Source organism: Crocodylus porosus, unplaced genomic scaffold, assembly GCF_001723895.1.
Source record: "Crocodylus porosus isolate Cpor-Errol unplaced genomic scaffold, CroPor_comp1, whole genome shotgun sequence".
Taxonomy (NCBI): Eukaryota; Metazoa; Chordata; order Crocodylia; family Crocodylidae; genus Crocodylus; species Crocodylus porosus.
The window spans coordinates 23,537,899-23,554,155 of NW_017728914.1; positions in this window are offsets into that span (position 1 = coordinate 23,537,899).

Genomic DNA, 16,257 nt, shown 5'->3' on the forward strand with positions numbered 1-16,257 from the left:
TAGCTCTTAAAGTGGGTCCTTTAAGCACTAATACCAGGCTTTGGCCTGTACATAGTTGCATGTCTCAAAAGTCTTGTGCATGAAGGTTCAACAGCATGTTTTGCTTTGCTAACATTAGAACTCTCCTTTCTTTTTACCAGGGTAGCTTCTTGAATAGAGACCAAACTCAGAGACATAGGGTCATGGCACGTGTAGTTAGCACACAACAATAAACTTTGCGTTGGAGTTTATTGCTCCTGGGCACTTCATTTGCATGTGCACTCAGGACTGCAGCATGTTGAGCCGGAGCAGAGTAATCCTGGGTGGCAGGGGATCTGTCAGCGTGTTGTTGCTTTGCCCTGGCTCAATGTGATGTGGAGGGTGCTACAGTGTAGGGCTAACAGCAGACAGCTCTTGCACAGTAGTACCTTCGTGCCCCAGCCAGCCCTGGTCACCATCTCCATGTGCATTTTGGTGCATGTAACTTCTCCACTGTAGAATAGTACTTGTCCTGGACAGTAATATCCTACAGCAGAGTTAAATAATTTACTGTATCCTAATACCAGCACATGTGTAGATAGATGGTGGTGCTTTACCGCAGAGCTAATTAATCAGCTCCACAGTAAAGGGCACGTGTAGATGCATCCATATAGATCTAAATGTCCTATCTTTCCACTAAACTTTTAATAAATCATTTCTTATATAGTTAATAAGAACCCTACTGGACCCAAGCTGAGAAGAAATAAATGCAATCGTATTGAGTACAGACAAAAACTTAATAACATTAACTTAATACTAATTAATAATACTAATTAATAATAATAACTTAATGACATTAATGATGGTGGTGAGCACTTCTAGACCTTATACTGTGCCTTTTTTTGTCCCTTGAGAAACTGAAGACTGATAAAAAGAATTACAACATTGCAAATATAGAAAGTACCCTATATTTTTGGAAAGTGGTATAAAATCCACTGTTTTAAGATGATACACCACATATATTCAAATTCTGTATTGACTGCACATATACTAACTATAAACTGAAATGAAATACTCTTAGTAACTATTGTTAAACATCATGGCAGTTATTGACTAAGTAAATTAGTAATAGCAAGCAGGAATAAGTCCACTGAATTCATGTAATTAACAGGTGTGTAATCAGCATGAAAACAAAATCAACACAGAAAATTACATTTATATAAATTGTTATTATTTTATAGCTCCAGAAACATGGACAGCATATTACAAACAATTAAGTCCACACCAGCTTGTCTTGGAGCATGAGAGCCTTGATTAGACCTAAAGCACGTTGGACAGCCCTGTCTACCGAGGAATGCAGGAATGAGTCTTTCTTCTTTATCTAGGTGTCCTCTGTCTCTTCTTGTCCAGAGACATGCACTTAGCCACGTTAGTCTGAAGTCAAGTAAAAGGCAGGGTGCAAATGTATCCTGCCTTCTTCTTGTCCAAGCAGAGGGAGAAGAGACTGGAATTACCACCTGGCTCAGCGCCTCATTAATCTGAACTGCTGTCACAGTATTATGGAGCATTGTGCTCCTTTACTTGTTCCACCTTCCCTCCCTGAGGATGTAGGACTGGGCTTGTGGCTGAATATAATGCTGTAGATCTGAGTAATAACCTTTGTTGAGGGGCAGAGAGGAATTGTTTCTTTTTTAGTCAAATTGGCAAGGGGGATTTTTCACCTTCCTCCTATTGTTGAAGAGTATTAGTTCAGTTAAAGGGGAATAGGGCTGAGAAATTAATTTGAATAACTTGTAGGAATGTTATTTCATTGCAAGTTGCGTCCAGAGCTGATAACAGCCAAAGAGGCAGCTACCAGAGATCACAGGCCTTGAATTTTACTGGTGAATCTTGCCCCTGTGAGAAAAGATCTGAAGTTTTCGTAGACAGAGGTTTTCCTGGTAGGCTTCCTCTTTTGCTTGTTTTTGTGAAGCAAGAAGATTCAAAAGAGTGAGCTGAATCCCCTTAGGATAAGCTAAGGCAGGTAGATCCTGTAACCCTTCCACTGAATCTCTCTATCTATCTGGTACCTGCGAGTCAGTGCACATAGTGGCCGTCCCAGTGGCACATAAGTAAATTTGCAGTTTGCCACTTGAACCCATTCCTGTGTCTGTGTCACGAATTTTTATCAGTGGTGATCCCTGCCATAAATCATTATGAGTGTGCACCATGGCAGGGATCAACAAGACACTAGACAACACATAGTGAGCTCTTAGCAAAAAAGGGACTAAGTCTGTGAAATAAAGCACAATGAATACCCCAGCCAACCTAGTACAAAGCATATCCTGGGGGGTAAAATGTGTGAAAAACTGCAATTTTATGAGGCACATCTTCCACTGCAGATACATTTCTAGTTTTTGTTCTAAATGTTAACAGTATCATCGTAGTTCTCCTGGTTTCTGAGACATCAGGTAGAAGGATGTCTCCATTCAGTCTTTTGCTGAAATACAGAAGTTTATTTAAATAGATCTCTGAAGTGATTTATCAAGGTTAGACGCTGGAGGTCTGCAACAATTTAAACTGTAGCTTTTCAGAACTGACACTAAATCTATGGAAATAAATCACTTCAGAAAGCCCATTATTTCTTAATTACAGGACATATTAGTGTCTAGCTTTAGAAAATCCCCAGTGGGGCAAAGGAACATTTGGTCAGAGGATAGTTTTCACTTAACCTTTCTACTGTGCGAGATATCAGTGGAACATCATTATCAGTTAGGAAAGAGAGAAACAGAAAGAGAGAGAGAAGCTGTTTGTCTGACTATGACTGCAATGTATTTCCCTAAGCTAACTTTAAATTAGTTTGCATAAATATCAATACCGGTGTAACTGTCAGCTGTAAAACTCACTTGACAGGTTAACTAGCCAAATGGTTAGCCCACTGAACTCCATGCTGGCATGTCGGGACTGCTCCAAGTCTCTAAACTACTGAGTTTAAAACTAGTTTGATTATGTCTACATTGTACGGTTGTTGCAGCTGTGATTATACCCATGTTGAGACAGTCTTGGGGCATATCTTACACCATGGTGGCATTTAGGTCTCAGCTGGGCTGTTAATGAGCATTTCCCACCTGCCCACTCTCACATCCATGCTGCAGTCTCAGGAATGTGCCAATAAAGGTGTTTCAGGGCATTGCTTTGTGGCTGCTGTTGAGCTCTTGGCCTTTGGAGTGCTTGAGAGCAACTCCTGTGGATGAGCCCACTGTATTTCTGATTTTGGGTGGAGCATTCAAGAAGCTGCCCTGGCATGCTCCAAGGATACAACAAGAGTATGGGTGCTCAACCTCTGGCCCACGGGTTATCTGCAAGCTGTGGAGCCGTGGCGTCCAGCCTGCAGGCTCCCCACTGGTTGGGAAATGTGACAGTGGCAATTAATAAAGCCACCCTTCCCCACTGCCAAATTCCTAAACCCAAGCACCACAGTGGGTTGGAGCTAGGCCAAGCCCCCTTCCCTCCATGGGATTTGGTTGGGGCCACATCAAGCTCCCTTCTCCCCCGCTCCCTCCCATGGGGACCATGCCCCCTTCCCTCTCCTATGGGACTGGGTTGAGGCCAGGGCACACATCCTTCCCCAATCCCTCTCTCTGCCGCAGGGCTGGGTTAGGGCTTAATGAAGTCCCTGTTCCCCTCCCCCCCCACCCATGCACCCACCCAGGGCTGGGTTGGGGCTGGACTGCCCCCCACCCCTTTTTTGCAGCTGGGACCACCAGGTGGATCTATCCTATGGACACATGGGCATTGCCTGTCCAGTCTGCTGGGCAAGTATGAACACTTCTCAGAATGACTGTCCCAGGGCCTTACTCAGGAAAGCTGGGACATGGACTGGCAATTTAAAGGGACTTTAAATTCTACTTTTTCTCTCAAACTAAAAGAGAAGTGAGCAGGATACTAGGAGAAATACAGAGCGAGTATCAATGTTTCTTGTAAGTTATAAGTATATGTAACACCAGTTCCAACTCCCAGTAACCTGGACTTTCACATTCTCTGGCCCAAATGTGCATTTCATAGCTGAAATTCTCATTGAAAATAATGGATTTTTTTTTTTTTTTGTATAAGGACTGAAGGATTAGAGGAACGTATATCTTTTACCTTCAATAAGATAAAATGCTTCCTTCCTTGACTAGGTTCATTCCTGCTGTAGACCGTCCTATGCTTTTCAAGGTTAACATCCCTCACATAAAACATCTGTATTATACTTATGGCTGCATACTGTACAATAGTGATAATATGCTTTATAAACATAGAGAAGGGAACAGAAGAAATTTAGAGGAAAGAGGAGATTTATTTCTTCAAGCTAAGAATTTTAAATAATCATAAATCATGAAAACATTTTACAGAAGAGTTAATTGTGCTGTATGGTTAAAGCCCTAGGGAGGTTCTGTTTTCCAGCTGCACAAGTTTTCCAGATATACTTTGCTGTTTAACAATTGCCTGAAAGAACTTATTTGCATAAAATGTACCACTGTATTACCAGCCATCCATGAGCTTAACAGGAAATGTGATAGTCGTTTCAGAATTTGTTGATTTTTTATTTTTTCATCTCAACTTCCTAAATCTAGGTAGCCTCAGATGCCCATTTCACAGCTTGGCAGAAGTATAAAAGGATGAAATTTATCCTCATACAGAAGGCCAGCACAAGGGGTCCACTTCTCTTGAGCCCTCTTAATCCCATTTTAAGTGTTCTCAATTCAAACAAATTTAAGAAATGAACAAAAGTCTCAAAAATAAATTGGAGGCAAATTCAACAGGGATCGAAGGCCAAATGATTTATAGAGCATCCTGTTTTCATTTGTGGACACATTCTTTTCCTTTGATCAGTCTTGAAATAGACTCTAAGGATATGAGCATTTCCACTGAGTTACTGTGACTACTCACATGTATAAGGACTTGGTGGATTTGGCTTTAGTTATTCCATTCAATGAGTGATAATCTGGGGAGGGTTCTGGTTTTTCCCCCATTCTACACATTGCACTTTTGAGCTGCTCTCTGCTCTGCTTTAAAGAATGCAGGTTTCTACCAGGAAGTGGCCAAATTAATTCTTGAGTTTCAGGGGATCTGTAAAGAGGAATATAAGTACTTTCTTATAAATTGCACTTGGGGGGGAAGGCAGTGCCCTCAAGCTATAGTAAAACTCCCACTGACAGCAAATGGAGTATATGCTGGATTGGGGTCAGTTCACAGCCTTTCATGTGTAACCTGTCTTGTGTTATATGAATTACTTTTTTATGGGCACTACTTTTCCGCATTCAGAGTATGTTGCCCTGTGTTCTCGAGGCTACGGATTGTGGGATACAAAGGCAGCGTACAAGAAAATGTCATGAAGCCCGGTGTGAGAAAGTATAGCTCCATTGTCTTTAAGGGATTTGGCCTGGACTTCAGCAGGTCTAAATTTAGCCTGTACTTCATACTTAAAAATCAAACTTCAACTCCGTGCACAGCATTGGTCAAATACTCATGTGCCAAACAAATTTGTATGATAGACACTTGCAAGAATTCCACTTGATGGCTCACTCCAAACACCTCTTAAACATTAAAGCTCACAAATACTCTCTTTAGCTTCACTATTTGTGGAATAACAGACTTGCTTAGTTGGCACAAGATAAATAAAACAAAAGGCACAATATATGCAATATCCCTGTAAATCATTGTTCATATTCAGATTAAATTTAACTCTACCTCATTACTGTGTTCTCCCATCCTTTGCCATCAAAGACTTTCATCAGATCAAAAATATCCCAGCATGTATCTTTCTTTGCCATGAGAGCACAGCTCAGGAAATGCAGTTATTTTTGTGTTCTGTGCTTTTCAAAGCTTTTGCAGTTTACACTCTGTTCTTTATTTTATAGTCTTTGCTTGGAATATTTGTCTCTGCTTTGAAGAATTTCTCATCTGACTGCTTCATATTGTTGGCTGTGTCCCCACAAGTAGGAATGTATGGTTTGCATGGTGCTCGTGATTCTGTTTGCCACGCTGCAATTAGATATTGAGAAATCCTGGTATCTAAAAAAACGCAGCAGAAAAAAATGGGGCTGTGCATGCGGGTGCAGTGTGTGCTGCCCGAAACTGGAGCCTTTTGGCCAGAGCCATGTTCTGGCTGCTGGCCAGGCTCTGAGCAGCCAGATCATTGCCGCTGCTGCCCTGGGCCTCCTGGACCCTAGGTAAGGCTACTGGAGCCAGCCCAGGTGCTGGACCAGCCTCTCCTACCCCACCTGGGGCAATTTGCTGCACACCAGAGTGCAGTGCAGGGGCATGCCCAGGGACAACTAGCAGTGGCACAAATATGTTCCTGGGAAAACACATGTTCCCACTTGCGGGGATGCACCCACTGTCTGCTATTCATGGCATTAAGCAAATAACTAAGAGGAAGAGAGCATGAGTAGGCCATTCTCATTGAGAAGATAAATAATGGATGTTGGGTGCAAACATTTAAGTAAAAAAATCCAATTATTCTTAATGTAGAAAACCTGATGTGTTGGTGGGGGCAGGAACTTTGCTAATGTACTTTCTTGGGTTAGGCACATTGAAAGTCTAAATCATTAGAGGGTGAAAATCATAGATGAGTTCATTTGTGTGCATGTATAATGTGTGGCAATATCTTTAAACTGGACCAGTTTGTATAGTTGGGGGGAGACAGGAGCCAAGCCTTCAGGCTTCAGGTGCCCGTCATCTCAAATATACAAGTTGCTTTGTTAATGGATATGAATTACCTCACCCCACATATCTTGTTTCTTGTATTCTGGGACCATTGTTGCTCCAGCACAAACTCTACTGTGCATAATATATCTGTTTTCCATAGATGTAATTATGTCTGGTGACTAACATTTTTCTTGTCCTATCCAGTGATTTAAGATTTTACAAAATCTTCCTACTCCATTTTTGAACAACTTTTCAAAGCTTCTCATTAAAAGTAGACCCCAGGATAACCAATTACCTGGTGGTCAGGGCACTCACCTCGTAAGTTGGAGAGTGTCAGAAGAAAGGATTAAACTAGGCTGTCCCATATCCGATCTCCCTGTCAGGACTCCATTCCTTTTGGTATAAATGATTAACCACTGGGGAAGGACCTGAACTTAGGCCTTCTGCATCCCTGGTGAATGCCCTAGTTACTGGGACATAATCACGCTCTCTCTCTTCCTGTCCTAAGGAATAATTAATTATTTATACAAATCATAGTAATAAAAGACTGAGACAGACATGCCTCAGAATACCTAATAACCTGATGATAAGGGCATTCATTTTGGATATGAGAGAATATCAGAGCAGGGATCTGAACTTGGTTTTGCATACATCCCACTTAAGTGCCCCAATCAGCAGGTTATTGGGTATTCAGGAGTCTTGCTGTCTGGCTTTGAGAAACGTTTCTTAATGAAAGTTTCTTCATACAGGCATGGTATCCAGTCCCATCCCATTTCCTCCCTCCTTTCCCCTGCCCCCACAATATTTTGGTTTCAACAAATCAACATTTTCTGATTTAAAAAAAGACTTTGGCAGAACCCTTGCAATATATTTCAGATAGAATATGTCACATATATTCACCTAAAATTAATATGTAAGAAGGGCCAGAGGCTTCAGGTCATCTTGTGGTGCTGAATGTCGCAATCTCTGCATTTTATGTGCTTTTATACATTCTTATACATTTAAGCATTCTTTTTTCTTTCTTCAAGGTCTGGTTCCAGATAGCAGCAGCCCCCCCACCCCAAAACAAAACAAAACACACAAACAAAAAAACAACCCCCCCCCCAAACCCTGAACAAACTGGGCAGAGGTCTCTGTTATTGCAACATCATTTAATTTCTTGTAGGTTCCTCAGGACAGGTGTGGAAAAAGCATACATCCTGTGAACAGGCTCTGGTCAAACTTTAACCACTACCAAAGGCACTGAAGACATCAGCTGCTTTTCAATAAAAGCTAGATCACCACCTGGAATCAACAGAAGCTCTGGGGCGTTGTTAATGGCAGAATTCAGCTCTTTTGGTGTTGCATTTTGCAGTTTAGTTCAGGGTATCCTTCTGGATTGCACACATCTTTTCTTAAACATAGCACTGCAAGTCTTTCACTCCAAAGAAGACAAGAAGAAAGCAAGTATAAGGCTCAGGAGAAACATTCTCATTTTTATCTGTGAGATTTCAGTGTTAGTGTCCCAAGTCAAATTCTGCACCCCCTCTTCTTCTGAAAAGAGCTTCTAAATATAGACCCAGGAGATATTTGACCAGAATAAGAGCTCCAAACCCTGGCTGTTAGAGAGAGATGACATGCACTGAACAACTGCCCAGGTCTTTTCCTTCTTAGGAAATCAGATAGCAACATGTTAAACCCTTGAGTGCAATTTTGCTTTTTAAATGACGTCTGTTGTCTCTGGATGGCATACGTAGAGAGACTCAACCCCTGCTTGAAAGTTCCTTTCATCTAATATAGAGTTGTATTATTAATTATACATATTCTTTGCATGGCTTGTATTAAAATGCTCTTTGGTCTTGATTTAACAGACCCCCCCCACCTTGCTAAGAAGTGATGCAATGTTCTGTTCGAACAGAGAGGGTTAGTGTCTCATATGAGAAAATTGACCCTCATGATCTACATGGTCTTTCCTCTAAGCAATTAACATTAGAATAGCCTTGATGAAATTTGGAGACCCAATTTTCAATAATGACTTGCTCAAGACGCATTGGTTGTAACAGAAATCAATGAGAATTAATCATCTCACCTCCTTATATCTCAGACTTTAAAGACCCATTACAGTAACTAGCAAAGCTACTTTAGTTTTGCTCTTTTTCACTGCATTCATGGTAGTTCGTGTACGGTAACTGATTCATTCTTCATCTCTCAAAAGCATTTGGCACCCTAATTTAGTGTTTTTCTCTTGTAAAATGATATGCAAAGGGTTATACAATAGCCATTATATACAGGATGTCTAGAGGACATTGGGCTTCCTGTACTCCGCGCTTGCTCTCTGTAATGAACCGATTTCCATTTAATTGTAAGCTAGGATGCATATATGTGTCCAATGGCTAGGCTAGACCCTATTCATGTCACCACGTGAAGAGATAATTAAAATGGTTAGAAGACTATTTTGAAGTTGTTCAAGTTGCTTCAAAACCTGGCTTCAGAGCCAGGTTCTCTGCTGTGTAGAAATAGCATTCAGTGCAAGCGAGGACAACAGGCAGAGAAGTCACCTCTCACTGCCTTTCTGTTCCTTCTTTCTATTGCTGAGGAAACACAGCGTGGTTGAAACCGCACTTCAAAACTCAGCCCATATTTTCTGGAGCAGAATCCAGCATAACATGTTTAGCAGTAGGCACACATTCTCCTGTGCATCCAAAAATGTTATTTTGTTGCAATTCCAGCACAGTAACGTACTGAAGGTAATTATGAGAACAGTACCCTGGAAAAGAATAAAATAGGTTTATTCAAGTATGGAATGTTATTAGACTGATCAGCTTCTCTGAGGGATTTATTATTTGGTAAGAAAACTGGAAGGTTTAGTACAAATGAATACAGAGCATGTTTCTACCTTTTTGCAGAAAGTATTTGATTAGCATTATTGGTCTTAGATTCAGAATTTAAATATGAAGAATGCAAATAACGTTCAAATGTGAACTTCAGGCTTTTGATGTGGGTGGTTATAAGGGGTCTGCAACTTTTCTGAAGTGGCAAATATGTGTTCAGCAGGTGGAATAAGCAAAGAACTTCAATGCCATAGTCCCGGATTATCCAAGGCCAGACAAGATTATGTGATAAAAAGCTCCAGTGTAAAATATTGAGCACCTGTTCTAAGAAAGCTCTTTAAAAATCTCATTTCCTGGTATATGGAAGACATTTAATGAACACTAGACCTGTCTTTGGGAATGCTAGGAAATAGCTGATGTTCTGTCACTAACAATATTTTCTATGTGTGACTGTCTGGGCAGAGGGTTTTCAGTGGCAGGCCTTTGATAGTGGAATACTTTCTTCAGTACAGCAGGGCTTGAATTTCTTTTGAGTCAGTTCATAGTTTAAAGCCCACCCGTTTAATCATATTCTTTGCCTTAAAATGGATATATGGTGGGGTTTTTTGTGGGTTACTAGCTAGAGATGTCATCTATGTGTTCATTCTCTTGTGATGTGTTGACAGTTGCAAAGGTAAAGATTAGCTTTTGCTACGAACAGCTATTGTGAACATGATTGAAACAGTTTTATGACTTGTGATTTCTTGATGGAAATGTACCCAGCAGTTTGCTTTTATAAACCTAGAAGTACAGGTAGAACAAGCTTAGAACGGTCACAGGAGCATAATCTGAAATACCTCTGTGCTGCGGTGCCGCAGCAATGCACGTTGGTACGGATGGAGAGCTCACATCGTCATTGTCCAGCAATAGTTGCTCACAGAAATTCCAACTGAAGATTGAATCTCCACCAAGACCCCATTGTGCTAAGCCTATACTATATGCATAGTCTAGAGTACATAGTTTAGTTTTCTGGGTGAATGCATAGTCTAGAGTACATAGTCTCGTTTTTTGGGTGAAGCTTAGGCCTATATTTAGAGAGTCCCTGTGTTTGCAGAGGCAGGTCTTTTTTTTGGCAGTGTAACAGCAGTTTTCCAACTGAAAGACTTAGAATGAGTTCACTGTCCAGTCCCATTCCCCATCCAGCCTTAGGTAAAGAATGCCAAGACAGGAATTAATTGATACCAAGTTTGTTATGGACATACTTGTCTGCTCAGAGCTGAAAGGAGACAACCAGGTTCATTCTACACAGAACATCTGAGAACTATTGTATAAGTAATATTGGATTGCTGCTGACCTTGACTACATTCAAATAGAAAGGTCCTTCTTAAATGTCTAGGCTTTGCCACAGGATTGTTTTTAAATAGATATTTGTGATTTCTTCAATTCATTTTTGAAATTTGATATTTGTGGCTTACATTTTTGCAGCAGTCACACTCAGAAGTGCCTGTTTCTAAATAGATTGCAAATTATTTCTCAGCCATGCTCACATTCTCAGTTTCTTCCACATCAGACGTGGTTTATGTTGTTCTGATTACACTTCCATAAACTTCTCTAGGCAGATCAGCCGAGTGATGATATAGCAATTGGACTATTTTTTTGTCATGTGGCTTTAAAAATAGAATCAGAAGTATATTTTTTGGTTAAAAAATATTGAGTTTAGTGACCCTATTTCAAAACTTTTAAGAACTTCCTGACATATTCCAACACACTGGAAGCTAAGGCACAGTACAACTACAGATCTGTCCTATAAACCCAGTAAAATGCATTTCTTACCCTACTGTACACTTCTTTATAGTTCATTCTTTCTGGACTAGTAACTTCTTATTTTTTTAGGAATTCAAATGCGCTGAAATGCAGTGGGAATGAGATGGTTGGGAATGCTACAGAGCTCATTGTTTGAGGACGGTTTCAGAAAAGAACTGCATGTGCAGTACTTTAGCACCCAGTGGTAGAGAGTTATGGAAGCTACTTAAGTAATCTCTTGCCACCGTTCTCAAGGAATGCAGTTCACCTCCTGGCTTGGGATCTCATTGTCGACAGCAACAAGTTTCTTCACGAGGGAATCTGAAGTTGGAGCCTTTAAGTGTGCTTATTGCTGCACAATGAAACAAATACTGTCCCAATGATATGGTCATAACATGATTTTCTTTTCATGTAAGGATAAAAATTAGTTTTTCGGACATGTGCAAAAGCCCCTATGATTTTTGTTATGCTGCAAATATCACATGGACAATAACTGGCAGAAAACCTGTCCCTCTGATTACAATGCTACAGTACATACTAAAACCCATAGATTTTTCATTGTTTGATTTAATTTGAGTTCTGTAAAGCATTTTAGGTAAGAGTTAATTTGGAGAATGAGTATGACCTTGTGTTAAAACAGTGGACCTGGGTTTTGGTTGGGAATGTTCTCTTCCAAATTGGCCAGAAACCTGCCACAAAATGTGGGGAAGGCATTTGAATTTACTATGACAGTGCTCGTCATTTGAAAAACAGTGAAAATAATTTCTCTCTTACAGGAGGATTATGAGACTTAAATTATTTTCAAGTCTAATTTTTATTAATAATGTTATTGTATTATACAACACAGAGAATAATACAAAAAAAATCATGAACTTCCATTCAAATAAAAATTGCAAAATCACATTCATATTCATGACATTTTTGTTCCTTTAATTTCATTTTCCACCGACCCTGGTGCAAAGACTAGTTTTGTCTTCAGGAAATTACAGGCCTAATTTTTCTAGTCAATGTTGAGTGCCTCGGTTCTTGTGTGCCCAGCTTAAGATGTCATAAAAGGACCAAATATTAGAAACAGGGGGATGTACATCAGCCCCCTTTGAGACAACTGAAGTGAAGTACCCCAACATCTAGTAATTTAAGCAGTCACTAGCCATTTTTAAGAATGTAGGAAAAATACCTAACTTTCTATGAAGCATTTTTGGCAGCCATCTTGAAACATGTTTGATTTCTTTCTGCCTGTGTATAAAAGCGTCACCGTCACAGTTCGTGTTCACACTCAGTAATCATGATAACGTGTCAGTCTTTGGGACAGAGACCAGCTTTTTGTTCTCAGTTTATACAGCGTCTGGCAAAGTGGAGTATGTATTTGTGATGGAGAGACCCAAGTGGCACCACTAGGCAAATGCAAATAATGATGTGTTAGAAAAGCGTCGCTAGACCATGATTAGTGAACAGGAAAAGAAGTGGTTTATTCAGAGAGTTTATAAGTAGAGTATAGCATCTGAAATATGTTTTCATGAAGTTCATTGAGCAAATGCAAACAAACAGATCAGTAAAAATCAATGCCCATTTGCAGATAATTCAAGAACAGAAGAGGCCAGATATGTGGTATATATTTACTTCAGATAGCTTGTCCAGCTCTACTGCTGAATACAAATTGTTTCTCAAAATAGCCGAAAGTTAAATAGGAGCCAGGTGTGTGAAAGGGAAGAGGATTTAACAGGAATGGAAAGCTGTGTGTCCAGCTAACATCTGAGAAAGAAAATGTTGATGAGGAAAGGAGAGAGAACTGAAGAGAAACCTTATGTGATTCAGTAACGCTTCCTCTATTTTCTTGGCCTGAAAAAAATTGAGTCTCAAGTTTGCCAGTGTGGTGCAATTTGTAACATCAATAGCTAAGACTGACATTGTTGAAGGGCCTAATACTGCAGTGAGCTTTTAGCAAGATTATAACGTGCATACTGCATGCTGATTAATCTTCTCCAACTTTTATGTTTGTATTTTATAATTATTACCAAAAATAGCCGGAGGAAAAAAAAAATATAAAACTATTCTCTGTCATGACTGTTGTTTCAGGCCATGTTATAAGTAGCGTGTTTTCTGTTTGGGACATTGTTTTTGTTAATCACAAAAGAACAGAAACATTCCAAATAATTGTACATTGTGCATTGCTTTATAACAAGCCCCAAACCACTGTACACTAAAAGTCACAACTAAAGCATTGAGGTAGCCAATGTGAAAAGCTTACAAATGCTGAATATTAAGATTAATATTGGGAAAATGTTTATGTTAGATACCTCCCATGCTTTAGGGCTGTTGGTTGCAGGCATGTTGGTCTAAGGACATAAGCAGACAAGGTTCTTTGGGTAAACATGATATGTTTATTAGACTGTCCCGGGGGCCAGGGTGACCCTGAAAACTTACCAGCAGCAGGAATCAACGCTCCGGCGAAACCCGCGAGGCTCATGAGCCGGCTTTTTATACAGCTGCGGCTGGACGGTGACGTCAGCACCAGACGCCGGCCGGCGAGGATAAAAGCGGCGGCGACGGCAGAGGGCGGAGCGGATGGCCTGAGAGGGGAGCAGCTGCAGGAATCGCAGCAGGGGCAAGCCCCGGAATGACCCCCAACCCGGGGAAAGCAAGCAGGGTTGCAGCTGACACCGCTGGAGCAGCAAGCCAGACGGTAGCAGCCACCGCCAGAGCAGGGAGAGCGGGAGCAAGGGAACCAGCAACGGCTCCCAGGAGCTGGCAGCGGACGGATGGCGTCCGGACAAGACACTGGAGAAGAGGAGGCATTGAGGAAGACCCATGGGAACCAGGTGCACACTGGGCACGGCAGGGTGGCAAGGGCCCTGAGGGAGGAGCCGGATCGAGGCGGGGTCGCCGCCGGAACCACAGGTGCCTGGGTCTATTAGAGACAGAGGTTCTAGGGACTGAGGGTCCGTAGCCAATCCGGTAGTTGTAGTGCCTTGAGTCTTTAGGTAGGAGGGATAGGTATAGGGAAAGGCTGCAAAGGGGCCAGAGGAGCCATGTGTTTCCTCCTTAGGGCTGTTTCTGAAGGTGGCATGAGGCCGGGGTGCAGCGGTGGTTGGAGTCACGTGTACACCCGCCGGGCCAGACCTGGGCTACGAGGGACTCGATAGATGACCCCCCCCCATTGACGGTACAGCAAGACGTGGCAGGCGAGAACAGGGGCGGCGAGACGGAGTAAGAACACCTGCACTACCCTCAAGGGCCCTGGGACGGGATGACATCTAAAGGGTGGTACTCTAAGGAGTGAATAAAGCCCGGCGGGCATATAGACCAACTAAATAATTAGAAAAATTGTTCTTTGTGAGCTTTGGGGCACAAACACACTTCTTCGGGCATAGAGAGAGTCTGCTGGTGAATGGTGTACTCTCTATCCAAGAGAGCACACCATTCACCAGCAGGCTATGCCTGAAGAAGGATGTTTGTGCCCTAAAGCTTTCAAAGAACAATTTTCCCAACTATTTAGTTGGTCTAATAAAAGATATCACATTTATCCAAAGAACGTTTTCTGCCTTTGTTAGATACCTTAATCCCATTTCTTCCCCCCAACCCCAATAATAGGTGTGAATTACTGATGATGCATTGTTTACCCTATTTTTTAGCTTGCTTAATAAAAACACATTACTGAAGTCTAAATGAGATGAAGCAGCGTCACTCAACTAAATTACTTTTTCACAGTATTACTCTTTCTCATGAGTTTTGAATTAGAACTAGTCTTTGCCGGCAGTAAATGCTGGGGTTTTTTTTGTTCACTGTCCAATCTGTAAGCATTTAAATTATTGTTTTAGGTGAAGAAATGTAAAAATCTCTCTCTATATATATATATTGTCATTTACATAACCTCATGGGGTTAGTAGGAATGCACTTTGCAGCACTTTATTCATTTCTTTTTTTTTCTATCACACATCTGTATACAGATATATTAACTGCAGCTGAATGAATACACAAACCCAAAATTGGTACAAGCAAAAATGTCTCATTTTTCTGTGTAATGTGTTTTTTCTTGAAAGAGCAGAATGTAGATTTCTTATTGAGCGGCCCAACATATTGGAGATACAGATAAATGATGTCTCAGTCTTTGACTAGTGTTGATCTGTTATAAAAATGTATAAAGGGTAGACACCCAGATTCACAAAGGTAAGGCACCTAAATACTTGAATAGACTTTGAGCCTCAGCTCAAAGTAAGTGTCCAAATCATGCTGAACTCAGAAAATCTGACAAGTGTCATTATAGTAGCAACTAAGTGATGGGCACTTTTGAAAATCTAGCCCTAGCTATGGAGGCCAAGTACTTGAAAAATCTGACCCCCTAGAATCTGAAAGCTTCTTCCCTGTGTGCAGACTGGGATCATACACCAGGCATGGATTTATTCTATCTTCTGCTAACAGGCCAGTTCCCATCATGAAAATGGTTGTTATGCAGCTGCCGTTCTCATCACAGTCTATTGGGAGATGGTTGTGTGATATTGGTTCAATAATGTGAATGAAGGATCTATTTTCAATTCAGCCTGGAAATGTTGGTTTCACTGCTGGTCAAGGAAGGACACATCAGAAGCACACATTCACCCACCTCCTAGATGAATGCTCTGCCCACTAGGCGATAGGGCTTTTTTCAGTTTTTTGCCCAGTGGGACTTGAATTATTTTATGGACAGTGGCACAAGAAGAAAGGGAGTGAGTGCTCTGCTCCCATCCTAGCGCCACTTATAGCCTGGTGATTAGGGCACACAAAACTGGGGGTCTGAACTTGTTGAAACCCGGAGAGGTCATTGAACACAGGTAAGCACTCTTAAAACCTAGAATAGTGTATAAATGGCAAACAGTTATACCATTAAGCTGCTTTTTAAAAGACAGAAGTAATTTCCACATGGTGGACTTTGGATACCATGTGAATGGGATGCAGCTTACCTCTAGATCTGAGGATTTCAGAAATACATGTGCTCTGTGTTTCCTATTCATCTAGCATGATGGCTATTTCAGATTCCATTCAGAGGAGTCCATCTTCC